Source organism: Amblyomma americanum, chromosome 10 (assembly GCF_052857255.1).
Source record: "Amblyomma americanum isolate KBUSLIRL-KWMA chromosome 10, ASM5285725v1, whole genome shotgun sequence".
Classification (NCBI taxonomy): domain Eukaryota; kingdom Metazoa; phylum Arthropoda; class Arachnida; order Ixodida; family Ixodidae; genus Amblyomma; species Amblyomma americanum.
Genome location: NC_135506.1, coordinates 104,199,474 through 104,225,789, shown reverse-complemented (window position 1 = coordinate 104,225,789; position 26,316 = coordinate 104,199,474). Strand labels below are relative to the sequence as shown.

Sequence of the window (26,316 nt, the reverse complement as noted above, 5' to 3'; positions counted from 1 at the left end):
CAGGAATATCTCCACTGGAGTGTTTCAAATGACAAACTCGTAATGAGTAATAGGAATATGGAATTCACGTGATAGACTATATGAAAATCGCTTTGCTATTATACCTTTTTCATATTGGTATACGTTTCTTATAGCTTCTAAGATGTCCATTTAGTATCGCCGACATCATGAAGCGAGCGCCTTATTGGTTTCGTATTTGCTATTTGTATAGTTCACATCGGCTTTTTGAACAGAAAAGAGTTTATGACCGCAATTTTTCATTTTCAATTTTTCAATTTCACTATAACAATGAATATACATGCAGATCTCAATCAGCGTTCCCATTCAATTTTCAATGGCAGTGTTAACTGATTGGTGTCATCCACGAAAAAGGCGTAGAAGAAAGTTTGTGTTACACATTTGAAGAATGGGACATTGCATTATTTCTGTACAAGTACCTTACAGTGTTTATTCAAATATGAATAATTTCTATCCAAGAATCTTTGACATGTATGACGCCGAAGACTTGAATCCATTCTCACCATTGGACAGAATAAAATGTTGCAAAAGGAACGAAAGAAAGTTACTAGCATCGAGAGTTCAAAGATGGCTTACCCCTTTTTGCGGCCCCTGAAATCGAAAAGAGCAGAAACATACGGTGATGTTACCCGAATAACATGGCTATAACAGCGCTGAGAAAATATAACACCAGTGTGTCCGTGGAGGGACGAGTTGTTTCATGGAGGCGTGCAGTGCACGTGGTGCCAGTCGTGCTATTTTACAAAGAGGACGTAGGCAGCCCTACCCGCGCCCTCTTCCCATCTCCACAGTTTACACCAGTCGCTGCTGAGAATAAAGGAAAAAATGCCAAAGGTCATGCTCCTCCTACCGCGAGATGTGGCACTTTAGATGCACGCTATCTGCAGACACTGCCTTTCAAATTTTTTTGTCAAGTTTTTGTTATTGCGTTCATAACCCACCGATGCGTACTATTTATCGATGCATGCAAACCTCGTATTAAGGGAGAATCTTCATACACATAACTTCAGAACAAAACCGAGTTTCGAATAATGAATCTTTGGACTGTTTGGCGAGATCAGTGGGGTTAATTTTGTGGGTTTTTTTTCTGTCTCTCTCTTCTTATCTGCAATACCACGATACAGACCGGCCCTATACGCATGCACTCAAGACTGCGCGAGATTTACATTGCACGTGTTCTGTAGTCCTTGCATCTCGTGGAAAACAGTGACGAGCTCGGGGTTGTACTCTTGCAGAATCTCACGCTAAGTAGTAAACCACTTTATAGAGAAAGATAGCAAAAAGACAGGTGGATGTCACGCGGACGGCAAATTAAAGCCCTAGTTTCGAACACTACCGCGCCCGAGCCCAGGCAGGCGTGTACAAAAAAAAGGCAGAGATAGGCCTGCCTGTTTACCGATAAGGTCCATTCTAGCTACCATCTTCCCACTCGTAGCCAGGCTTTCCTTACCGCGTTTCATGTATTCGGAGAGCACAGGGGCAGCGCACCGCTCAGCAAACAGCGCTCATCTTCGGTGGTCTCGCAAGCCTGGTTACCTTTCACGAAAACTTCAGCAGTGCTCTACGCGGTTTTTTTTTGTTCCGCGTTGAAGCAAATGTTTTGCACGTACCGGTGGGCTTGGCCATGGTGGTGGTGGTGGACGCTGATACAAAAAGAAAACAATATATAGTTGCATAAATATTACTCAGAAAATCAGCATTACAAGATAGTTTTATCGATCAGAGCTAATTTTTAATATTTATACGTGCCCATAGTACCAGATGTACTGCATCGTTCTGTTTCCTTATGCACTTCGAACTAGTTCCAACACATTCCATATCTAATCTACGCATAAATAATTTCTTCTATTCCGAAAAATCGTATATTTCTCTACATGACTTGTATGCGTTGCCCATACCTATGGGGCATTAACGTGGATGCCAAGGTAAAGGGTTCAACTTAAGTACAACGCAGCGAGCTAGGGAAAGAAAAATGATAGGTGTAATGTTAAAAGACAGGACGGTGGTAGAGTGGGTCGGGGATCAAATGCGGGTTAATCACATTCTAGTCGAAACCATAAGGAAGAATTAGGCTTCGGCAGGGTATGTAATGCAAAGGAAAATAACCTATGGTTCTTAAGGGTGGCAAATTATTTCAAGAGAACACAAGCGTAACTTGGGAGTGGCCGAAAGATTTATGGGAGGATGAGATTAAAATTAAATATGTTGATTAGGATGGCAGCAGATGGCAGAAAAGGTGGTCAACTCGAGAGATATGGGAGAGACCTTTGGCCTACAGTGGACATAGTCAGGCTGATCACAAACAAGCCTTAATAAATAATCAAAACCGTAGTTTGCTACAACGCCCTTTGACTGCTTTTAGAGGTCATTACGCTGCATTCGGCTGTGCCTACGCGACTTTCTACAATAGCGTAGAGAGAAATATCCTTATAATAAATTGGATACACAATTGGGAAAATTCGTACAGTGCTTGTCTACTAATCCACATCGTCTATGAGTGTATTATTAGAAGCTGCATTTAAGTTAATTGGTCCGACAGGATTAATTGCCCCAGTGAAAGCGTTCCTTTGAGTTAAAGGCTTCGGGCTGTGCATGGTGACAGCGTTGCCACAGTCGTCCAAATGAAGTAACTTGCTCTGTTAGTGCATAACGCATTAACCTTAGTTTGCAGTACGCTTGCATGCCTGGAGTAATGTCCAGTTTTTAATTCTGTCAGAAAAAACTTTACTTCATTGCACAAGGCAAAGTGTATGCCAGAGGACCTGCCATTGTACTGTCCCCTTAAATAGCGAGCAGCCGTACCAGCATCATCAGCGTTATCAGCAACGAATCACCAGATAATCCAACAATCCGCTTTCTATGGTTGTGCAGTATACGAAATTTAAAAGTGGCAGTAGCAAGGCGTTTCTTGGTATCTGAAAAACACCCAAAATCAAGTCCGCAGAGTCGATAGTTCGTCCAAATAGCCTGAAGTTTCGGCTTTTAATTCCTTATTACACGCGAATTCAAACCTGAAATTACGGCTGACTATTGATAGATAATGCATCACTAAGGAACACACATGCATGCATGGGCATACAATCCGCCTGCGAACTCTGCACAGAATGTCATGCCACTTGCATTCGACCCTTCTGTTCCCCAGTCCAGACGCAATTCTGAACCAGTGACCCCCGCTTCACCGCAGCAGTCGCTCTACAAATCGAGCCGAGCAGGACGGAAAACTTATGGTAGGGCGAGAGCGAATTGATCAATAAATCGAAGTGGGAACAGTTTTGGTCAAATGTTTCAGAGAATCCCCCAAGGTGGATTAAATTGGTAGTAAGGGAGTAATTTCTCATTCGCATCCACTTAAGCGCAGCCACACGGCTATAAAGGAATGCTATAGAGCTTTGCCACCGACTCCGCAGTTCAAAAAAAATTTCCTGGTCCGAGGCTCGAACCAGGAACCACCGCTTCACCACAGCAGTCGCTCGAACCCCGGACGAGGACGAATTTCTTTTTAACTGCGAATTTTCTGAGAAAAATCTGTATAGCTTTCTTTGTAGCCGTATGGCTGCGCTTGGGTGGATGCCATTGAGTAACTGCTCCCTTATTACAAATTTACCCCACCTTGGGGTTTCCCCTAAACATTTGATGAACACTGTTCGCACTTCGAGTTATTGATCAATTCGCTCTTAACCTAACATAAGATTGCCGTCACGGTTAGCTCAACTGGTAGACCGACTGCTCCGGTGAAGCAGTGGTCCCGGGTTCGAACCCTAGACCAGGACGAGTTTTCTTTAACTTCGAAGTTTCTGAGAAAAGCTATACAGCTTTCCTTTGTAGCCGTATGGCTGCGCTTGGGTGGATGCCGACGAGTAATTACTCCCTCATTAAAAGGAAATCTAAAGACACACCATTAACCGGAATACGGTGCTCTTTTTGCCCGACCACTACTCGAAAACGTCCCGGCAACTATTTTAAAACATCCCTGCCCTAAGCGGCCGAATGTGATGGCAACAGGGCTATAAGAAGGTTTTTTTATTTTCAACACAGCATCAAACTGCGTTCCCACAACTTCTTGCCTAACTCAAATTTGTGTATCCAGCACAACCCCTGTGGTTGATCTAATCGGTCAAGCTTGCTCTGAAGAGCAAGCAATGAGTAATGACTACACTGCTCAAACAGGTAAAGCTTTAAAAGACCGCCAAGATTCATTTATTCAATATAGGGCAGTATAACGAGCCATTAAAACGCGCACACGGCTCGGATGCTTTAAGGACCTTTGTACACAAGTATACATTACGAATAGGCGGCTTTCTCTCGGATGTGCCCCATCTATGCTAACAACCATAATTTTAGAAATAGGCAGTCTTTTTGGCAACTAGCAAACGCAGCAGATATTTTTAAAACTTCATTGCAGCACATCCTCCGCCAGTTTGTCCCCGGTACTAATTTCATTTTTTTCGAAATTGTAGAGGCAGACGATTCTTCGAAAAAAAATTTGACGGCTGCTAGCATAGTAATTTTGGGAGTACTATTATATGAATATTGAAATTTCTAATTTGACTGCCATTCTTGAGGCCCGTATTTAATAGAAAAGATATTAACCAAACCAGATGATAAATGACGCCTAAAAGCATTCGACATATCCGTAGTCTTCTGCGGAGATTGCCAAGCAGTCCGGCTACATCAATTCCATCGTTAGTACTTCAGTGTTTTATAGGCCACTGACGTCAGTCCGGTTTCATTTGTGAAATAGTCAGTTTTATACATATGCATACTGATTTGCACAACCAAGCATAAACAAGCAATCCTATTTTCTACAAAACTTATTATTTAGCGATTCAATGATAAGGACACCACATAGCGAAGAAAGCTGCATATGCTCAAAAAGCCAACTTCTCGACCCACTGCTTTTCAAAGCAATACCACCATTGCTTTACTAAAATCTGTTTAATTTAGGGTCTCCTATAAATCAGTGAAAGGGCACGGAAAACGAAGTACACTATATTGCGCGGACTACGAGCCTCAAACACCGGCGCCCATCGTTTGGGCGAAGAAATTCGCACACCTCCGCACAATATGCGCATTCTTAGTTGCCTTGAGTCGCAAGGCTCCTTTCATTTCTGACGCAGTCTAATTCTCGATCCTGTCGCTTACCTTTTATATTGCTTCCGGGGGTTAGGAGCGTTCAATGCCAAAAATTACGCCTTTAATCCTTTTGTTGCTAATTAAATAGGTTTGCGAACGCCACTTTTTAACATCTTGAACACATGACAGATCAAACTATGGCAGGCTTGCTAAAGCTTTCAGTTCTCAATGTGTATATTTCGAACACATCATTGAACTTCAAAAGCCACAACACAAACACTTTGGAGAAAGCTCGAAACATGCTCTTAAAATAACCTTTGAAAAAAAAAGAACAGCAATATTCTGAGCGGCGTACGTTATTTTCTATTAGTGCTAACATCTCTTTTGAGTTCGCTAATGCAACTCCCCGTAACAGCAAACACACAAAATATTAAACAACACAGCTGGCCGGCCACATGCACTCTAATTTGCCAGCCTGGGCCTGAGCCAATTTTGCAGGTCTGTCCCCTTTTGCACAATTAAAAGAAGTGTATTTTTGCGCAACTTCAGTGAATTGACACGGCAGGGAAATAAGTTTTTACGTACCAGCCATAGTCGGCCGCGCGCTGCTGCTACCGTTTGTCTCGTCTGCAAGAAAGAAAGGTATTAGTATAAGGCCTCGTTTAAACTCACTTCAACACCCACCATTTAGGAAAAATGTTCGTTTATTATTAGGCGAAAATTAATGGAAGCTCCTACGAATGCCACAAGCGTGGGAGCGAACGCGGTGGTGCTGCGGGCGGAGGCCAGACTCCAAATTTTCTTAACGGAGATCAGTGAATGCTTGGGAGTAGGTGCGCAACTACCCTGGGCACAAGCAGAGCAAGCGTGGAGTAAATGTTGACCAAAAAGGGAGAATTTTTGCTGCTTCTGGCGCACAAAATTGCGGCCACACCCACTGAACTCTTACTGGCCACGGACATATGTTACGAGAGGTTGATATCTTTGGCTCCGTTGCATACAGGCTTGTTATGCAGCATGCATCCGCCCGCGGGTTGAAAGCAGTTGCACTCAAACCAATGCTGCGTGATCCGAGCGGAAACGGGAATGCTTTCGAGCACTCAGACTTGCCTTAGTATGCAGCATACCATCCTGGTTCGCATTTGTCCTCCAGATGCCCTTAACGAATTAGGTTATGCCACATTTGCCTACTTGGTAAAGAGAAATCGGTATGTACTAACGTAGCCAGTGTGAATAACTTCTACGCTTACCGTATGTGCCACGTATCGTAAAAAAGGCACAAGCGTATTATGCGAGTGTACGTCATAAATAGGCATATGCGCTTCGAGGGGCGCCACTTTGGGGGGACGTGATTTTTTTTTCAATTCACTGATTTAGTGCTTGCGAGATGAGCATTTATGATATCAAATGGCATAGTTAGCCTGCTGATCATTGAGTAGGCTCACTAATGTTCCCTTAATTTGATAAGGAAAGCTAGATGATGCAAACAATTTTCATAAGATTTAAAAAAAGGGGTTTTGCGCTTGATTCTAACCCTCCAGGTTGTCTGTGTATCTTGGTCTGCATTTATTACTGGTTTATTCTATTCCTAGAAACTATACTTTCAAAGCGGCTCTAACAAGATGAATTATAAGGTGGCAGATTCAATAGCTATCAGTCCATTCCAACAGTGTCAATTCCTTCGAAGTTTTCTTCTTGTAATTCAGTTAGCCGTCCACAAATGCAACTGATTCATCCTGTCTCACAATCTAGCATCGATAACAGCGTCTACGTCTAGCTAAAAAATTACCGCACTGACACTAAATTTGGCATATCAAAAATTTCTCAGCGCTAGCTCCTTACCATCTTTTTTTCCCCGAGAGTGTCGTGATCAGAGACATGCGTAGCTCTACCCGCTGCAGCCGCCAGATGAGACTGCGAGATGTCTGCACATGGCTCAGGTTGTTCTTTGGGGGCGTCAAAGTCTCAGGTACGAGTCAGGAGCTCTCTATGCGGCGTCCCTCAAAGCCCATGTGTTGCTACGGGACATTAAACCACCCATTTTGCTATTTATACTGCTTGCTTTAGTTTTAAAACTGTTTTTGAATTCTCTGCGCGCCATTAGTAAGATTACCTTATTGGATGGCATCATAGTCAAGCTGCTGGCACTATGTTAAGTATGAGGAACCAAAGCTTACCGCGGAGGAACGACAGCTGGCTAATTTCGGTGAAAAGCTGCAAGGGATACTTTCCGCCTCGACAGCCTCGTGCTATACCGCTTGTGGGGTAATCCTCAAATGAGCGGAATTGCCCCTTCTGTCCTTTACATTCATATATCGCAGAGTCCTCATCCCTATCAAAGCGCGCGATGGTAAAGCGGGTAAGCCATGTGCCCCGGCAGGTGTCTCCTTCAAGTACAGCCATCGATGTGGCTTGTGAGACCCAGATTGCTCATTTCGTCTTCCAATCAATAATTTAACTCCCACCGAGCCCAATAGGTGGTTTGCACACAATCCTGTAAGCTGGTTGTGACGATTTCGCAAGGTCACGTGACCTAGGTGGCCCATCTGCCTCTTATGTGTCTTATGTGTGCTTGTAAGCAGACTGCACGACCCTCGTCTTAAACTGTAAATATTCATCATCATCACGCATCTTCGTTTTCGGAGGAGTGGCCGCTATACTTGCCAGTGGCAATTAAGCCTGCTTTGTCCACAGTCTCACAAGTGGTAGAGGCTGCTCTCCATCCTGCGTCCTCTCCATCGTAACACTGCAGGTCGTCGCCTGATCGGACCTTCTCCAAAGATGGAAACCGTCGATCAACATCGCAGTGACGCCTCCGTTGTCCTTGCCAGTGCCTCGGCAGGTGTGATTTCCCTTCCTGCTGATCCCTCCGCCCATCTCCCTGACTCCAACGCATCTGCTGCCCCTCCGTCATCTGGACACCAGACATGGACCGTCACCACCCTTCAGCGCGAGCCTACTACATTTGCGGGCCTCTGTGGTGATGACGTCGAGGTCTGGCTCGACCAGTACAATCCTGTAAGTGCCTAGATTCGTTGGGACTCTGCCATCAAGCTCATCCACGTCTCATTCTATTTAACCGCCGTGGCGAAGACTTAGTTCATCAATCACAAGGATGCTATCTCGGACTGAACCCACTTTACCTCGAAAATTTTTGGAACTGCTGGTGCAAGCCCGGCCATCTACAAAAAAAAGATGCGCGTTAGATGCGTTAGATGCCCGGCGAATCTTACACGTCTTACATTGAAGATGTATTAGGCCTGTGTCGACGTGTCAACAGTGCAATGTCATAGTGCAATAGAGTCCGTCACATTCTAAGAGGCATCGGCTCATTTGCTTTTACCACGCTTGTTAGCCAATATCCTAAGTCAGTCAACGATTTCCGCACCACATGTCACCGTCTTGACAACCTCCAATTGCTCCGCTTGCAAGACGCTGGGGACCCCCGCCTTTCAGCCGTTGTGAACTTGCCCACTCTCATTCGCTGCATCATCCGAGAGGAGCTGCATGGCTTCACCTTACCGCCGGTGGAATCCCATCAGCACCGGCTTCCGACATCGCCATTGCGAAATCTCATCAAGGACGAGCTCGCTTTCGTCTCTCGCCCTGCGGCACTCGAACCACCTGTACCCCTTTGTGTGCCCACATATGCCCAGGTTGGTGGGTCTCCCTTCCTCCCATATATCCTTCACATTCGCCTCCCGCCCAGCAGACTGTCACCTTTTTATCCCAGCGACCCGAAATGTATCCAGCGATTTGGCGGCCGTCTCCGCCTCGTCATATCTGCTACTACTGTGGAATTCGTGGACATGTTGCCCGTGTTTATAGTCGGCGTCAGCGCGACGAGCGTAACCAGTTTGGTCACTTCCGCAAAGAAGAAACCTACTCATCTTATGGTTACCACCCCACTTTTGCCGCTAATGTTCCTCATCACGACGACACGTACGCGTCGTATCCTTGCCAGGCAACGTTTCTTCCCAACGATCCTCCCCGATTCTCTGCGTCGCCCTCTCCAGACCGCTCGTCGAACGTCTGGTCGTCGCCCCGCCGCTCCCCGACACCGTTCCGCCGCTCCCCATCGCCTCTACGTCCAGCCTCTCAGACCCCTGGTCGCCATACGAAAAACTGAATTGTGCAGTTTCCGGAGGTAAAGCTGCACCACCGCCCACCCTTCAACTCCTTCTCCGCCACAATCGAACCTGTTAACCGTTGATGTTGAAGGCAGTCTTGTAGAAGCATTGATTGATACGGGCGCCGCTGTTTCCATCATCAGTTCTGGTTTGTGTTCCCATCTTCGCAAAGTGCGCATTCCTTACTGCGATCCTTCTCTCCGTGCTGCTAATGAAGCATGAATGCATCGTTCCGGTCTGTGTACAGCACGAGTCACTATTAACGGCATCCTGCAACACATCCAGTTCGCTGTACTTCCCTCCTGTGCTCACCCCCTCATCCTCGGCTGGGATTTCCTCCACTCCGCTCAAGCTTTCATTACATGTTGCCCTCCTTTGCAAGTTGCTGAATCCGATCTTTCTGACGCTCCTGCAGTGCCATCTCATCACATGATACACACCGCAGACCATGTACTTTATCCAGGCTCCGAAGGTGTCCTCTCCGTTGCTTCTGCTCACGTGAATTCTGGCGACGTTTTCGCCACACCTAATCCCCGTCTTCTCTCCAGGGGCATTCTTCTCGTCGCATCCGTTCTTCGCTTCGTCAATGGGACTGCCCTTCTGACTGCGTTCAATACTACGTCGGTGCCCATTGGTCTGCATGCAGACACTAAAGTCGATTCTGTGTCTACCGCTCAACCGGTCAGCGTCCTTTCCTCGCCTCCATCAAGCTTCGCCATTTCGTCCCATGCTTCTCCTACAGCTATTTCCGCTACTATCAGGAACGATCTCTCGCCTGCTCAAAAAGTAGAATTGCTACCCCTCTTGATCAAACATGCGCTTGTTTTGATACCCAGTCAAAAATTTTGGGCGAAAGCTCGGCAGCCAGGCATCGTATTCACACTGACGGATCATGCATCATTCGCCGCCGCCCGTATCGCATGTCTTCTACAGAGCGCAAAATTATTCAAGATAATGTAATCGACATGCTCAAACGCAACATCATAAGCCCTTGTTTAAGTCGTTCGTCATCTCCAGTTGTGCTGGTCCAAAAGATGGCTCAGTACGCTTTTGTGTCGACTATCGTGCCCTCAATAACATCACTCGAAAGGATGTTTATCCACTTCTTCGGATTGACGACGCCCTCGACTGTCTCCAAGGTACTCAATTTTTCTCGAGTCTTAATCTAAGATCCGGCTACTGGCAAATCCCTATGCATGAAGAGGGCAAAGAGAAGACAGCTTTCGCCATACAAGATTGCTTATATGAATTTAACGTTACGCTAATCGGCTTGTGCAATGCTCCGGCCACGTTCAAACAATGATTGACACCGTGCTCCGCGGGCTGAAATGAAAAACTTCTCGCTGCTACCTGGACGACATCTTAATTTTCTCCTCGACTTTTTGTGAGCACCTCAGACCAGTCCCTTTTCCGAGTTAAAGATTAAAAGCTCTGACTCCTTCTATTTCCGCTTTCGCATTGCCACGGTAGAGGTGGAACACTCAAGCGTGGTCAATACTATGTCCGCGACAGCGCCATCCACCTCATTCACGTTTCGCTCCCTTGCATATTTTGCGCCTTTGAAGCATGTGCACATTGCTGCTTGCATCCGCTGTTTAGTAAAAAGTGCGTTGACTCCAACGTACTTGGGTTCATTTCTTTTTAAAGTATTAGAAGTCGATTTGGGGTAATGTCACAGTCGGGGAAGGTCTTAGTAGTGTGGCGATGAAGCAGGCGAGGAACAAGGCCAAGGGGTCAGATGACGGCGTGGAGGGCTCGTCCCAGGTCTGCTGAAAAGAAGGAAACGAAGCAGAGGTAATCAGAGGCCATGAGTGTTATCCATTTTCTTATTTGTTCGGCACGATCAGGAAAGAGCGGTCTTCTTTTTGTTCTATAATGGCCTACACAAGTCGCCCACAAGCAAGCCAGCTGCTACGACTGCTGTGCAGCATACCCGCGGAAGTTTGCGTGAGGGCTGCGTGATAGACGGCGGCCTACGTACCGGTAACGTCGGAAGGCACCTGAAATCTTGTACATTTTCCTCCCCTTTTCCGTTGCACTAGCAACAACTTTTGAAGGCATCATCGTCTGCTGTCTGGCGCGCATGCTAATTACAGGGAGTTTGTGCCTCAATTCAAGCTATCACTTATCACGCTGTGCAAACCTCGACGATTCTTTGATATAGACTGAGTAGGTTGTGCCGCGAACGTATCTCTCTCATTGATTCTGAACTCAACGTCGGCGAATAACCAATGATTTTCTTCCATGCAATGATGCCTTAGTCACTTTGTGGCCTGCATTGAGTTAAGTCGCCATTAAGTCGAACACCACTCGTATACGTGGAGTTCGGTTTTGGTTCATTGTTTTGGCTTTGAAATTCAGGGTTCCACAGAATCCAGTCTGGCCAGATATGTTCATGATGAATTCTTCAAGCGCCGATCATTCGTTAATAAAGGACGTTTTGGAGCCGCTTCGGGGGCCTTGTTCACAATGAAACAAAATAAATGTTAGTAGCTTATATATATTTTATGATATCACGGAAACTGTGGAAGAATTTCAGGGGCAGATTGCATTCGGTGCGACTAAGCGTGTTTGCCTTCGTATGAATATGAAAACATTCGATGTAAAGCCTTGTCGCCTTTCTCTTTACTTTTTCAATTGTCTTCGCACCATCCCAGTCGATGTCATGGCCCTTCCAGACGGCATGATCAGGCGGTGCGTTGGTTGCCACGCGCTTGTTCTCCACATCATTTTGGTGTTGCTGCAGCCTTTTACGCAAATCGCCTGTTTCACCAATGTAGACATGCTCACAATCAGCGCAGGGAATCCTGTACGCAATTCCCGGGAACTTCTCTTTTATTACCCTTTTCTTTTCTGCACTGTAACCATTGCATATCTCAGCTTCCGCGTAGGTACATGTGCGACGTCTACTTCGTAAGATCGGAATCTGCGGGATAAGCTTTCGCTTACTCCAGGGACCAACGGTAGCGGAATCGTTTTCTTCTGTCGCTGAGGCTGCTGTGCCGGCGGGTGAGCTAGGCGATTCTCGACTTTCCGTATAAAGGAACTTAAATAGGCCGAAGACATCAGGTCACGGCGAACGGTATACACATGCGTTGCTTTCTCTTCCGGCGTAGAGTAGAGCATTTTTGCATGGCGGAAAAGTGAGAACAAGGCGACAACTTCTTGTGACAACCCGGGTGTACAGAACTGCAGTTGAGGTACATGCCAGGGTGCGTGTCCTTCTAGAGTGCACCCAATGACATGCCGGGGCTGTCGCGTTTCACCAGCATGTCCAAAAAAGGCAGACGACCGTCTACTTCCTCTTCCTCTTCCGTAGTAAACTGTGTGACAGGTTCAATGCTGTTGAGGTGCAAAAGGAATGTTCTAAGAGCCGGTTTCTTGACTATGCAAAAGCAGTCGTCTACATAACAAGGAAGACTTTCTGGTGTGGCGTGTAGCTTGAGAGGGCGCGGGACTACAGTGACTTTACGTGGACGCCACCGGCCCACATCACGGGGGTTGGTACACAGCCGCAGTCGTCCGCCAAAACATCACAGTGAACATAATTACGTTCAAAGCTCAAGACCCAAGCAGCACAAGTAATTGGCCCAACATTGGAGTCGTATTGGCAAATGCCGGCCCTACAAAGGACCAGAATGGGACCATCTTATTGCAATATTGGGCCGATGACCTGTGCTCCTTGCGACATTACTCATGCAGAAGAGGTGGCAATCGCGCTCGCCGCCGCCGATCAGGACTCGCGGGTAATCGTTACCGACTCGCGGGGGGCCTGCAGGAACATCGAAAGGGGCTGTATTCCCTATTTGGCATACCCAATTCTTCAACATAGTAACTATCTCGGGGCTCCCACGTCCCGCACAATAGTATGGACTCCGCGCACACTGGTCTCGAGGGCAACGAAGCAGCTGACGCCGCTGCCCGCGCGCTCACTCTCCGGGCATCACCCTCGCCTCCCCCCGATGCAGACTCCGACCCTAATCCGGCTTTTGCCTTCAAGGAAATCATCCAGTATTACCAATTCGGCCATGCAATCTTTCCTAAGCCCTGCCAGGGCCTCACGAAGGCGGAGGAACACTTACTCCTTCGCCCTTGTACTAAAACACTTCTGTGCCCGGCAATAATAAAACATTTCTACCCTGCGTGCACAGGGGAGTGCACGCACTGCAGTGAAAAGTCTTCGGACATTTACCGCATGGTGTAGGCATGCCAATCAACTCCACATCTTCTCACTATCTCCGCCCCTGCCCGGGAGGACTGGGAGGCGGCCCTGCTCGGTTGCTCTGACCTGGCGAGCCAAAAGGCCCTGGTCGGGCGCGCCCTAGCAGCAGCTACCGCCAATGGGCTACTGTAATGGGCAGCCCACCTAGCATTTGGAAGGAACGTACCCTTAAGGACCGCTCCACTAGCTCCCTGTATATATTTTGGAAATAAAGTTTTTCAGTCAGTCAGTCCAGTGACTCCACTGTCAAGTTCGCAGCAGTGGGGACTGAAATTGATGCTCCGATAGCCGTATCATGAACCTGGTATTATGTTGTCTTTTAACATGAAATAGGTGTTTGAAAGACAAAACTGAAGAAGCCGACTAAGGTCTGGGGTTCTTTCCGGTAGGGATGTATCCGCCTTGAGCGGATCTGTGCAAACCCTGATGGCCAGGTCAATGGGTACGCTCCTTTTTATGAAGTTCCAGACCTCAGACGACTCCTTCAGTTCTGTCTGTCGAACAATTATCTCACATTTCAAAAGAACATATATAAACAACTCCATGGCACGGCTATGGGCGCAGCAGTGAACTTGACAATGGAGACAAAGGAGTATCGCGCCTCTCAAGCTTCATGCCGCGCCCGAAAGTCTTTCTCGCTATGTGGACGGATGCTTCTGCATAATGAAGAAATCAGCTCAGAGCATTTCTTTTGCACCTCAACAGCATAAAACTGGACATACATTTTACTACGGAAGAGGAAATAGACGGTAGTCTTCGTTTTTGGACATTCTGGTGATACGCGATAGGCCAGGAATATCATTCAGTGTATTCCAGAAGGACACGCCCACTGGCATGTACCTCAACTTGAGCTCCGTATACCCGGCCTGTCACAAAAAATCCGTTGTCCCCTCACTTTTCCGCCGTGCGGTAAAGCTTTGCTCTGCGCTGGAAGAGAAAGCGACGGATCTGGGTACCATTCGCCGTGACCTGTTCGTCTTCGGGCTAACCCAGTTCTTTTGTACGGAAAGTTGGGAATCGCCTTTCTCAGCCGCCACCGCAGCAGCTTCAGCGACAGAAAAAAAGGATTCCGATACCCTACATCCCCAGAGAAAGCAAAAGTTTCTCCCCCATATTCCGATCTTACGAAGTCGACGTCACACATGTACCCACGCGGAAGCTTAGACACGCGATGGTCGCAGTCAAAGACAAAGTAAAGAAGAACATGTTCCCGGGCATTGCGTACAGGATTCACTACACTGATGAGCATATTTATTTATTTATTTATTTATTTATTTATTTATTTATTTATTACAACCTCAAAGACCCCATTAAAGGGGTATTACATGAGGGAATGGAATTCAGGGCCCATAGTTGATTCGATTGATTTTTTGAATGATGATGGGTCGGAGTGAAGTACGACAGTGTTGAGCAAGTCATTCCAGTCCTTTGCAGTGCGGACATAAAATGATGACAGGAGAGCACTAGTCCGGGCAGGGGGAGGGTAAACGGGCTTCTGGTGGTTCGTGCGGCTGGAGATGCGGTGGGCAGGGATGATAATAGACTTGATCATGGGGTGATAGTAAAATTTATGAAAAAGGCATGGTCTGGCAATAGTACGGCGGTCTGCGCAATTTGTAAGATGAACATTACATTTTAGTTCTGTGGCACTTACTTCATAGGAATAGGCCGAGTGGATGAATCTTGCTGCGCGGTTTTGTGTTGCTTCTAGTAAGTTATAAAGGTTACATTGCTGAAACAGAGGACTGGCGGAAAAGGTTACAGCAACATCACAATAATGTCAAGAACAAGCTCGTGGCAACAAATGCACTGGCTGATCATGCTGTCTCCGAGTCACATGCCATCGACTGGGTAGCACGAGGATCATTAGAAAAGTAAGGAGCAAGACGACAAGGCTTTATCTGAAATCTTTTCATATTGAAAAGATAACACATCATTAATCGCCTCGAAGACAATCTGTCCCTGAGAATCTCCCACTGCTTACGTCATATCATGAAAGATATAACCTAACTTCATTAATTTTCTTTCATTGCGAACAAAGCCCCCGTAGCGAGGCCGAAAGGTCGTCTTTACAACGAATGTGCGGCGCTTGATTTTCCGTCGTGTTGGCTTTAAAACTTAGCGCTTCAATACCCGTGGCAGGCAGCTTCAGTCCGTGTTTTGCTGATATCGTTCTAGTAAGGAACATTTAGAAAACAAAGTTAATAAACAGCTATATTCAATTGTATTTACAGCTCCAGAGCACCGGCAGTGCAAAGTTTATGCACTGAGCCTTAAGGAAAAGGTGCGCATTAGGTCTATGCATTGAAAATGTTACAAGCATGAGCGCTGACATAATGTAACTGTCTGACTGACAGCTGCTAAAATCCATGCCATATCTCGCGATAAATTTTCATCTGGCCACATCGCCAACCTGAATCTCGGTGTGCAGTGCAGCTGTAAACAGGAACGAATTATTCGTCAACCAGCAAACCGTCGTGTTTGAAACATTTGGGATAGTAAGCGGACCCTACTTAAGGCACGTTCCCGAATCACTGTAGTCGTCTGGACATTATTCAAGCAAGCCCTGCGTCCAATGCTGACCTTGTAAAAACAGCGTCAAAGTATACCTAAATATCGCTTTTTATTGTACTGGAAAAGGACTTTATCTTAAAGAAATGGAGAAGCCTGATGAGTAGTTTCTTCTCTGTTGGAAGAGAACGAAGGGTTTTCTTTTATGAAAGCATGAAACTATCCTGCAATTTGAGCGCTCTTACATAGCGGCACTTCTCGAATGTGCTGACGGGCACGTCTACAATACTGTTACACTAATAAAAAATATTGAATAAAAGAACGCTTCTGCCACCTCTGCAAATGGGTGTATGCAAAAATTACGAGCAACGTGTAGAAATGACAACATAAATAGTCTACTAGCATAGGTCTTTCCTCCAATGTAAACGTTCTCGGTACCGTCCAAGGTGATACATTGGTGGTAGTGGTTTTTTTTTATTAAAATAATAGTAAAAAGGAAGGAAAAGATGTTTGCTAGCCCCGACATCTGTCATCGATACTGAAGCACCTGAGTTGGGGAGCGGAAATAAAGCATAGCAGGCCAAATGGGAAAATGAAATGAAAGAGGTGAGGGGACAGGTGATACATTCATTACCACTTTGCTCAAACCCAAATTATCAATAAATGCCAGCTAAAACGTTGACTTCGGCAAAGAAAACATTGCTATATATAAGTACACTCGGTGAGACATCTCTTGGAGATTTGGTAGTTGAGCTCTTTTTGTAGTATAGCGAGGGTATGATTTGTGTCCTACAATATTCAAATAACATGCATGAACGCTCGCGCTCGTATGAGATTGTTAACGTAAAGCGCTGGAAAGGTGCAGCGGTGACGTGCAAGCAGGGCATCCGGCTGGCGTGCAAGAGGTCCGGGATTCGAATTCCGCGGCCGCGCAATTCTCGACCGGGCTTTTAGAAGAAGAAAAACTGCACGTGTCGATGGAATTCTATTACGGTGCGGCCTGATCATGACTAGAACCGACAACGCACTCTCACCACAAAAAGATTTGGCCACGCTGGTGTAGTACTTGGCTAAACAAAATTAAACGTCGGCCCTCAGCCGCGCGTCGCAGCGCAGCAACTGACAAAGGCTGCGGTCAGACCTGTGACGCATCGGAGGGTGCTAGAATCTCTGGCTCCTGACAGGGCGCCACAGGAAATAATCTAGTAGCGCATACCGCTAGGACCATATCCAGTGAAATTAGTCGGTGAGGCTAGTGAGCAGTGCTGTTGAAGGAACTAGCGGCTATTGAATGGCACGGCATAGGCGACTTTTACATCGACGATAGGAAATGACTAGTTGACAGTGTTCATGCGCGAATCACTCGGGGTCACATAGATAACAACCCACTTCAAGCCGCTGCAAGAAATGCATCTTGCATTGATTTCATCTCTGCACGACACGCCGGTGTAACCAGCATAGACTATGCTTCTTACTTCAGATACCACATGCCGTTACTCGCTGTCCTGCGCCACAGCACAAAGCACACTTGTGCTTAGAAGTAGGTTTCCTCAAAAACTGTACTTTGTTTATGGCAACATAACATGGGCCGGCGCCCATGCATTTCTGGAGTGGAATAATCTAACCTTAGCACAGAATAGTCAGCTAAATTCTCAATACACTCTGTCTCTCTGAATCTCTGGCTCCGGACAGGCCGCCATTGGAAACATTCTGACACCGTTTACCCCTAGAACCTTATGCAGAGACGATAGCCTAGCAGGGCTGTTCGAGTAACTATCGGGTATTAAATGGGATATGTCATAGGGCTCAGTGGAATTAGGAGGACAGAAGAAGTGTATGCAGTGTTGAAGGGTGTGGACGCACTTTGATAATACAATGATAACGCAAAGAATGAAATAGGCTTCAAACTATATGCGCTCACTCTGGCATCGTGAAGGATGTGGAAGTTGTCGGAAAGGTACGTTGTAGCGACGTTATTGTAAGGCCTCGAATGCGATTAGCGGACCGACGACAACTAGGTATGGGATTCACACGCCGCGGTGGGGGGACTCAGTGGTTAGGGCGCGCGGCTACTGATCTGGAGTACCCGGGCTCGAACCCGACCGCGGCGGCCGCGTTTCAATGGAGGCGAAACGCTAAGGCGCCCGTATGCTCTACGATGTCAGTGCACGTTAAAGATGATAATAATAATAGTAATAATATTAATAATTGGTTTTGGAAAAAGAAATGGCGCCTTATCTGTCTCATATCGGCGGACACTTGAACCCCGCCGTAAGGGAAGGGATAAAGGAGGGAGCGAAAGAAGGAAGAAAGAGGTGCCGTAGTGGAGGGTTCCGGAATAATTTCGGCCACCTGGGGATCTTTAACGTGCACTGACATCGCACAGCACACGGGCGCCTTAGGGTGCTGCCTCCATAAAAACGCAGCCGCCGCGTTCGGTTTCGAACCCGGGAACACCGGATCAGTAGCCGAGCGCCAAGTAGCCGAGCAAGAGGTATCTCTGTCGGCTCTGTACTTATACCACGCCATGGCCACGATCAGTACGAGGTAACATGTGCCAGCAGCTGGTAACCTAAGCACTGAGCCACCACGGCGGGTAAAATGCCCAGGTGGTGGAAATAATTCCGGAGCACTCAACTACGACACCTCTTTCTCCCTTTCTAATCTTAGTCCCTCATTTATATTTTCTCTTACAGCGCGGTTTAGTTGTCCACCGATATGCGACAGATGCTGCGCTATTTCGTTGCACGTGACAACAGAGGACTTCTCTGGTATTTTATTATAGGACAGTGCGGCTTAAAAAGAGGTACAAACACACTGTGACGCAGGTTAACGGGCCTACATCTAGCTGTGATAAATAGATCGTAGAAACCTATGAGGACATGGAATAAGCAATGAGCAAAGTAAAAACACAGAACACTGCACTAATGGGAGAATTGTACACTAAGGCAGGGGACGAGCAGTCTGGAGACCAGGCAGTAGCCGACTATGGCTTATGCTCTATGGGAATAGCAGGGAGGAGTTATTAGTCGAGAGAAACAATTTCGGATTATGAAAACCGAATACCTTCTTCCGGAAACGAGTAAACAACAAATTGACGTGGGAGAGCTCAATGGTAATGCTAAAATTCAAATAGACTTCATACTATGCACTCACTCTGACATCGTGCAGGATGTCGAAGTCCTCAAAAACGTACGTTGTAGCGACCGTTGGATGGTAAGGCATAGATTGAGACCAGGCTTGAAGAGGGAATGGAAGAAACTAGTGAAGTGGAAGCCCATAAATGAGTTACCGGTTAGAGAGAAATTAGAGGATTCAGGACCCATCGCAGTGGCGCCGTGGTTTGTGTGCTCGGCTACTGATCGGGTCACGGTGTAAGAGTAGGCTAGCTGAGCGAACGGCAAGGGAGAGGCGCCGCTCCGTGCAGGGAGGATAATGTAGTAGTTAGCCGGCAGTTCAAGAGAGGCCGCACCAAACTGTGGCCCGCTATAGGGAGTTTCCATGCACACTTGTGCCCATCATATTACCCGCGTAGCGGCTGTTACGCGCCTTTTCCCGTCCGGATATCGCTTTTGTGTGGGTCGTGTTTATTGCTGATGCACTGGTGACATGGGGAAGTGCTTCGTGCCGTTTTGTAAGACAGGCTACAAGTCTTGTGGGGATAAGTTATCACTTTTCAAGCCACCGAATGACGACGCCAGGTTGGAGGCATGGAGAAGAGAGATCCCGCGCAAAGATCGCGTGCTGCAGCGGACGGACCGTGTGTGTGAGAAACATTTTGCTCATTATTTTATACTAAGAACGTGGCCCTCCGAAATAGATGGTCACGTTCTGATGTCAGGGAATAGAAGAGCCGGCCTAACCAAGGACGCTGTGCCTTCAATTTTCGAAGGAGCACCGAGTTACCTTTCCAAGAAGATCACGAGTCTCCGAAAAAGAGTGAAGCGGATAGAGAAACCTGCGGCAACTTCTGTGCGTCCCCCGAATTACACCAGCATATCTGAGGGCTCATCACATGGTGCGGAAGTGTCCAAGACCGCAGCCACAAGCCACGAAGAGGAAAACAGCGATGGCACTGAAGCTCTAAACCACTCTTCATTCGACGACTTATTCGACTTCGCAGCGAACATGTGCTTACCAAGGTCATCGTGGGCAGTACATCGGATCGATGAAGAGGGGACCAAAGACGTTCTGGTCATTGATGCTCGCATAGTGTACGGTGACGGAGGCTGCTGTATATTTAATAAGAAGTCTTTGCACGTAAACTCAGATATGGCGGTCCAAGCCTACATTTTCGACCGGCCAGTCGACTGCACAGCAATAGGAATCAGCCCGTCTGTCTCAACAACATCTGATCTTGAGAGCATGGTAAGAACGTTTGACAATGCGAACGTTTGCTGCGGCGAACCAAGTTTAAAAAGCTTTCCGTCTGTGCTGCCAGAATGTGCTTATGTGGACAACGAAAAAAAGTGGAGGCATAACAAATGCCCTTTATTATCGCCTGCAGGTGGCATATGTCGGTTATGCAGTGGCCTCCACAAAACATTGCAATTGCATGCTGATCGCCAAATGGCAAGGGCAAAACAGAAAGTACCGCTTCAACGGATCAGGCTTTCTGCTGTAAGGAAAGGTGTACCGTCTGCCCAACTTGAAAGAATCAACGCATTGCGCGATGCAAAAGCCACTGAACTGCGGTCTCGAGCACGACTTTTAGCACGAAACAAATTGCTTATGAATCAGCTGAAAAACTGAGCAAGAATTCGCAAAAGTGAAAGAGGAAGGGCTCGCAGAGAAGCTAGAAAGTGTTGATTTAGCTGCAGCACAGTTGCTTCTTGTAAAGGAGTGCATTGCTGCAGCTAAATGCACGACGACGCAGAACATATGGTACACTGACGACTCGCTGCTGCTGTGCCTTTTGCTAAACATCCGAAGCACTGCGACATACTCTTTTCTGCGCAGCAATGCCATATTACCTCTGCCATGCGTTTCCACTATCAGGAAGTACATCAGCTTAGTGGGGCTGAAGTGTGGTTTTGACGAAGCGTTTTTTAAGGCCCTTAAAATGAAAGTTTCCCCGAAACCAGCATTTCAACGAAGAGGGATCCTCATTCTTGACGAGATTCAAGTCAGAAAGGAGATCACGGTGAACTCACGAACAATGACATGTGCCGGGCTTGTTGACTTCGGTGAGAAGAACAGCCAAACCAGTGAGCCGGCTGATCACGGGCTCGTTTTCGCCTTCGCACCGTTCGGAGAAAAATACTTGCAGCCAGTGGCTGTGTTTGCCTCCAAGGGACCTACGAAAGGGACGCTCCTAGCACAGCTACTGCTTCAGTGCATTGTACACTTAGAACAAGCGGGCCTTTTAGTTGGTGGTGTTGTTTGTGATGGCGCCTCTACTAATAGAGCAATGTGGAGACAGCTTGGAATCAGAGGTGCTCTGGGGCATGTTGTAAATGCCTTTGATCATCCACTAGATACATCGCGAAAGGTGCATGTCTTCGCAGACGCACCTCATCTCTTCAAGTGCATACGAAATCGTCTGTATGAGAAAAAAGTGTTGAAGAAAGGCGGAAAGTTCACTAAATGGTCTTGCTACGACGCCCTGTTTTTAGCAGACACCAAAAACGCAACTGAGCTGAGAGTATGCCCAAAATTGACGTACAACCATGTTAATCCTTCCAACATGCTTAAAATGAGAGTGAAATTGGCAACCCAAATTTTCAGCAATTCTGTAGCAAAAGGAACTTTGTTTTACGAACGTAGAGGAGCACCTCGGCTGTTTAATGTCAAACCGACCGTTGAGTTCACAATCTTTATGAACAATTTATTTGATGCCCTGAACCGGCGCTTTCCAGGAGAAGGTCTGACTCTAGGCTGCAATGATCTTAAAGTTATTGAGAGTGCCTCTGATTGGCTTGACGAATGGGAGGAAGAAATTGCAAAAGAAGAAATTCCTCAAGATCTTTTCATAAGCCGGTCAACTACGGAAGGGTTAAGGGTGACGCTCAAATTTGCTCGTGAGCTGTCAATCTACCTGTTGAAAAAGTGCGATTTCAGGTATGTGCTGACCGGAAAAATGGATCAAGACCCGTTGGAATGTTTTTTTGGTGTTATTCGACAAGCGGGTGGCCAAAACGAACATCCAATTTTCCCAACGTTCTTGCAACTATACCGTATGCTGTCGCTTTACTCCCTCCTGAAGCCACCGCGGTTTGGTAACTGTTCAGCTTCCGAGAAAGAACAGTACGGCGTTGTGACATTGGCTGACTTTAAGAACGCATATAACAGCTCAGCATCGAAGGAACTTAACAAGCTGGACCAGCTGAAAGAGCGGCTCGACGGCCTAATCGATGAAGGGAGCTGGGAGTGCGATTAAGTGTTTGTGTGTGATGATAACAATGCAAGTGTTGTTGAGTGTATAATTTATTATGTTACAGGGTTTGTATCCAGGAAAATTTTCAATCAGACCTCCTGCACTACGTGCAAGAAAGCACTGGAGGGTCAGAAAGGCTTGTCAAAGGTGCCCGAAGCTGAGCTCGTTAATTACAAAACAAGGGGCAGACTCACGCACCCTAACGTGCACCTCTATCAGCTTTTTATGGAAGCTGAAAAATTTTTCTCTAAATACGCGAATCTGGGAGATGCCTACGATAAAACAATTGATGCTGTACTAGAGAACTTCACTTTCACTTTCCCTTGTACTATCCACAGGGAGGACATTCTCGCCAAGCTACTCCATTATTATATAAGCCTTCGTATGCGTCAGTACTGCCGTCAGTTGAAACGCAAGCACGTTGAAAAAAGCCAGGACTTGCGTAAAATGTCCAAACTTGGGTGACCACAAGCAGCCGAGCTGAGTGTACTGTTTGTTATTTTGATTGCATACACAACAGTGGAATTTAGGTGTTCCGTGCGTAATCCAGTTTTTCAGTGACTAATTTTTGCTTCATGTGTGAAATAAACACATAAGGTTCTACCTGGGTTTTAAATTTTTCTGGGCTACGGAAAACACCCACTTTCATCCTCACAGAAATCGCATGCAGTTCTCGCGTAACAGAACTACGGCATCCGTTCAGCCGCTTTCACACACAGACGATGATTCACAGTATAACAAACGTCTAAAAAATCTGCTGATGACCGCAAGTTTTTTTGGAGCTGCATACGGAGACGCAGTGCTAAAGCCACGAACGGCGCCGCTACGGGCACAAGTTGGAAGCGCCATCTGACGAGCGAGAAGGAAGCACAATAGTATAGTCCGAGGGCTGGCGGCGGCGTTCGCTCACCTAAGCTATGTCTTTCACCGTGGATCGGGTGTACATGGGTTTAATCCGGAACGCGGCGGCTGCATTTCGAGGCAGGCGAAACGCAAAAGGTGCCCGTGTTCTGTGCAATGTCAGCGCACGCTAAAGATACCTAGGTGGTCGAAATTATTCAAGAGCCCTAAACTAGGGCATCTCTTCCTCTTACTGCCTCTGTATCCCTTGCCTTAAGCCGCGGTTCAAGTGTCCACCAAAGATGTGAGGCATACTCTGCCATTTCCTGCCCTCAAAAACCAATTTTAAATGTTTTAATCCAGGATAACGCTGCCGAACAGATGTTCGGCTTCAAATCAGCCCCGCGACTTAACTGTTTAAGCAAGGAAAGATGGGTTTCTTGTTCATAAAGGGGGGGGGGGGGGGGGGTTAAAGTCCCAAATCTCGGGCTATAAGGGCACCGTTGTGAATGGCTTTAGAAATTTTGAGCACCCGGGGTTCATTAATGTGCACTGACATCGCACCGTACACGGGCCTCTAGAATTTCGCCTCCATGGATATTCGACATCACGGAGCTTCCATCAGAAAAGCCCAGCAGAAGTAAGCAGTAGGTTGGTACGGCATGATACCGGCAACCTATCACAGCAGGCGAAATATAATACGTGAAAGCATGAGGGCGTCTAACTCCATAGACAAGGCAGAGCTGGCAAAGCTATCAAAGTTAATAAATGAAAGGTAGCCTACATAAGGAAGATTATTTACGAAAGAAACGAGCACGCTGTAACGAACGGAGGCACCCTGAAAGCGGTGAAGAGGAAACTAGGCACAAACAAAAAGGAGATGTATACGCTAAGAGAAAAAGGTGTACCTAAACGTATGCAGTAGCCAACAGTGGAGGAAAAATCGGAGGTGCAAAATTTAAAATTGCTTTTTGAGCGAAGAAAATGGCGCAGAAACTGTATCGCATATCTCGGTGAACACCCGAACTCTGCCGTAAGGGAAGGGCTAAAGGAGGGAGTGAAAGTAGAAAGGAAGAAAGGTTCCGTAGTGGAGGTCTCCGGAATAATTTCAAACGCTTGAATGTCTTGAACGTGCACATACACCGAACAGCACACTACAGCGTTCTGCGTTTCGCATGAATCAAAACGTGGTCGCCGCAGTTGGGTTCGAATCCGGTTGCTCCGGCTCAGTGCGCTATTTTAATTATACTGTGTATGAAGTAGTGCGACACTAGACCAGATGCAAGAAAGAACGTCTTTTATAAACGAGACAAGTGAAAATTGAAAATTTTAAACATTTTTGCCCACCCTCTTATCTAAGGTTCTTACATGCTGCGAATGCAAATGCACCCTTTGCTTTAAACATAAAGGTCTTTGACCTCTATGCATATAATCTAAAGGAATGTTTCTTTAATGCTTTTACCTTCAGGCCCTTTAACCTAAATAACTTTACATGGAAGACGTTCCATTGAAAGCCTTCACCGTAAACGCCTTTAACCTGAAGCAATTTTAACTAAAGGCTTTTGCCCCTAAAATCCTTTATTCTGAAGGAATTTGCCCCGAAAGCCTGCCAGGTGTCAGTCATAATCTAATGGGCAGATGGGCCGCCTGCCACAAAGCAGGCTTCAGGGCCATACGTACTTATGCATGCCCGAAATCAAAACGCGCACAGTATTGCTACTACACTAAAAAAGATTGGCAGAAGAGGGAGAAAAGGATTTAGAGATCCACTTGCCAAATAGGGGACGCCAACGTAGTGCTTCGTCGTGCACAACGACAGTTCCGACGAATTTTCCAATGCCTTACAACAACAGCGAAATTTCTGCAACTTCGATAAATACATGTGATCTGCGAACTACGAGCGCATGCGGTAAAAGCAGCGGGACCTCCTCATGGCACGAGAAAGCACAGCTACACCAACGAGCGTTGAATGTCGGGCAACCAGCAGGCGAGCTTTCTATGTCTACGAGAAACGTTCCCAGGGCGTGCGCCGCTGTACCCGAGGGCAGTGCCGCGAACTAATTGAGAAGCAACGCGAGGTGCTATTATGCTGCGGTAGAACTACCGAGCATGTTCTACGCGGCGCCGCTTTAACTAAGCGTATTCAAGCAATTCCCGCGTCTTAGAATGTGACATATTTAAACCGAAGCTATCACTGTGCCAAAGAGGCATTTCACCAAGAGTGCCGCCGACTGGGGCGCCTGGATGCCACGGTCACGATATAGGGAGGCAGAAGCCACTGTTCAGTCCCATTTCATTTTAGGCGGAAGGATTCCGAACATCACTCAAGCACCGCAGCAATAATGCATGGTCTCATTTCCAAGAGCACAAAAATAATGCGGGTATGCCATTACGGCTGCCGATTTGGAGGCGCAGCATCGCCAGAAAGGCCCAAAAATGGCGCTGGGCGTCGAGAGAATCTAGCCTAGTCACGCAAGCAAGCATGTTGACTCGGTTCGCAAGCCCTGAGACAGTGCCTCGCGCTACGGACTACGCAGCTCTGCAATCGTAAGGTAGAAGCATTTAAAGTCATGAGATGGAAGACAAACCGGCGCTAATACTGTTAAGTAATCGTTATATGCATATTCACTGAGCTGCCATGCCTCTGAGATAATTGAGATGCTTCAAGAATGGCGAGGCACAGTAGTGTTTACTCGAGCGAGGGTGAAATTCTGTGCCTTCCGAATCGGCCTGTCGCAGCCGATTTGATCGGGCGCGAATGCCGCATAAGTGGCCAGCAAAGAAACCAGCAGGTTTGTTGCTCACGCAACTACTCACGGTGTCAGCACAGGCACAGGCGTAGACCCTGGTGGGACGTGGACGGGTCCGGGGCTGGGAGGCTGGGCCGGCGGGATGAGGGACAGGTCCGCGCTATGAGATCGTCAGATAGGGCCTGGCGCAGATCGACTGCGAAAGCGAAAAAAGCGTCTGAACGAAGCGAGGGCTACGACCGTTCTGGAGGGTCGGCCGGCTCGGCGGTTCTCGTGGAGCTCGTTGCACGCAGCACGTTTCACGCGCGGCGCCGCCCCTGGCTTCGATGGCAGCGAATGAACAATGTTGATGAAAATTTGATGGAGATTTCAAGATTCAGATTCAAGGAAGAAGAA

The 26,316-nt window shown here is 47.0% G+C and overlaps 1 long non-coding RNA gene and 1 pseudogene across 1 annotated transcript; one reads left to right on the top strand and one right to left on the bottom strand.

The window, feature by feature from the left end:
- Window positions 1-1,627: 1,627 nt before the first annotated feature.
- On the bottom strand, window positions 1,628-26,149 carry LOC144106379 (uncharacterized). Its single transcript, XR_013308989.1, has 4 exons — window positions 25,988-26,149; window positions 10,847-10,987; window positions 5,677-5,718; window positions 1,628-1,661 (listed from the first exon to the last, which is right to left on the bottom strand). It is a non-coding gene; the product is annotated as an uncharacterized LOC144106379 (long non-coding RNA).
- Window positions 19,564-22,795, top strand: LOC144107288 (uncharacterized; annotated as a pseudogene).
- Window positions 26,150-26,316: the final 167 nt, after the last annotated feature.